Below are 2,264 nucleotides of genomic sequence, written 5' to 3'. Positions count from 1 at the left end.
TGTCTTTTGGGTAGATACCTAGGAGTGGGATTGCTGGGTCGTAGGGAAGCTCCATGTTTAGCAGTTTGAGGAACCTCCAAACAGGAAAACTTGTTCCTTTTATTAAAGTATCTTTAATGGTAATTTGATACATTTCAGTCAGGTAACTCAGAAATATATTATGACTGTGATCAAACCTTTCCTTATTTTACAGTTAATATCTAAGCAGCTGGTTTCCAATTTTGAAAATAAATACTAGTTATACAATTATTGGGGCAAAATAAGATAATTACTTTAAAATATTCTTATTCTGGGATGCATTACTTATTTTGTGTTATTTGTGCTATATACTTTTTAAAATATTTGAGGCAGTCTAGAAATAAAATACAATACAGGAAAAGAGAATATGAAAACAACCGAATACACTACAAGAGAGGAAAGTATATTCCTTACGTGTTGTGTTCTAACATGTTGCTTTCTGTCACACAGAATCTGCTTTCAGTTTCCTGCTTCTAAGGTAAGCAAACGGGGTGATATAATTCTTATGACTTAATTTTTTTTTGGTTTTTTAGTAAAATAAAGTATGGTTGTTTCTTTGAAATCAGTCCTTTTAACTAAATGAAAAAGAAATAAGAAATTTATTATAAAAGATGTGGTATCTCAGGGTCATAGAAGATGTATCAAATAAGCATTTCTTATATTAGTTTAAAAAGTATAATGATTTTTTTAAAAATCCTAAAGGAAAAATGTTATAAATAACTGTAATTTACTACCCCAAGGTAACTTTTTCCAAAAATATGTGTACATATTTTTAAATAGCTACCATTATGAGCTGTACTTTAGATTCAATACTACAGTCACTTAACATGTTACATATATTTTTCCATGTTTTTGTAAAATCCAAACAGTAATTAGTGCCTAAATAGCATTCCGTCTTACAGATGTGCTGTCACGCCTGCACTTTGAGCTGTTTCAACTTCTTAGTACAGTGGCATTTTACTTGAGAGCCTATTAGTACATCAGAAATCTATGATCAAAGTCGCCAACGAAAAGATGGGTGCTTGCTGACTTCGAGTCTGTCATAGAGTATTTCCTTCAGAGTGGAGTTACAATGAGGATTCTTGAACTGAAAATGAGATGAAATATTTGGCTCCCCTTTAAGAGCCAGATTGAAGAGGAGTGCATTTGTATTGACTGTAAATAACATGTCTAGAATATGCATAGTTGATTCTAGTAAGTTAAATATGTGTGACATGACTCCACTTTGAACATCAGACACTTGATGGTGCGTGAAAGATACCCTAGTTGTAACAAGGGAGTGAAAATTCCTCTTGCCTCCTCATACCTGAAGGCTGATAACCTTCACTGTGGGTGGGGAGGAAGCAGGAAGTATTTGTTAAAGACACAAATACCTGTGAAGTTACTATCACCTAACATTATATATAAGGTGCTTTGGAGGTTGTATAAGGTAACTCCAGCACACAGGGTGTATTTTTTAAAGAAACACATTTTCTAAGAAATGTTAACAATTAGAAGTATTCCCAAACTTCTATTAGTTCATTATAAAAATTCTAGTTTAGATCTGATACTGAGCGAAATTTTTCCTTAAGACTGCTCTATAGACTTTAGAAGGGAGAATAGTATGTAACTAAAGGCAACTTCAATCCTTTTTTGAAAAAATAGCTAAGAGTGCGTTATTTCGTCCTTTAGTGCGTGGGTAGGCCATATTGAGCTATCTGCTGTTGCAGATTGATTCTGCTTTGATGCTGGCTAACACATCTCTAAGACCTGTAAAACATACGGATGCAAACATTCACGTAGCAGTTAGACGCGCGTGTATGGTTTGGCGTGTATACGCATGTAGACTGGGCTCCTGGTACTCTAGAGATGACTGGGAGCTTACCTGACTTTTGTAGTATCTATTTATATTCATAGTTTGACTAGATTCCTAGTTTGAGTATAAACATTCGTTTATATGCACATTCTAGTTTGAGTATAAACATTCGTTTATATGCACATTCTCCGTGACTTGGTCTAGCTCCCTCAAGCATTCACCCTAGAACTGTGGCCTTCCAAGAAGAGTGTGCTGGCTCATTTATGCCAACCCATCCCTAACCCATCACAGACACATCCTCCTCAGGGTCCTGAGGGCCGTTATTTTCTGAATGCGATCTTGAAACTCTCGACCTTGCACTCCCACCGGCCCCCCCCAAAAAAAAAAAAGAAAAACCGGACGAGGAGAACAGCTACGAAAGTATCCGTGGCGTGAAATTGACAAGACTTCC

The sequence above is a fragment of the Condylura cristata genome, unplaced genomic scaffold, assembly GCF_000260355.1.
Source record: "Condylura cristata isolate star-nosed mole 26May11 unplaced genomic scaffold, ConCri1.0 scaffold00021, whole genome shotgun sequence".
Classification (NCBI taxonomy): Eukaryota; Metazoa; Chordata; class Mammalia; order Eulipotyphla; family Talpidae; genus Condylura; species Condylura cristata.
This window is presented reverse-complemented; position numbering follows the sequence as displayed.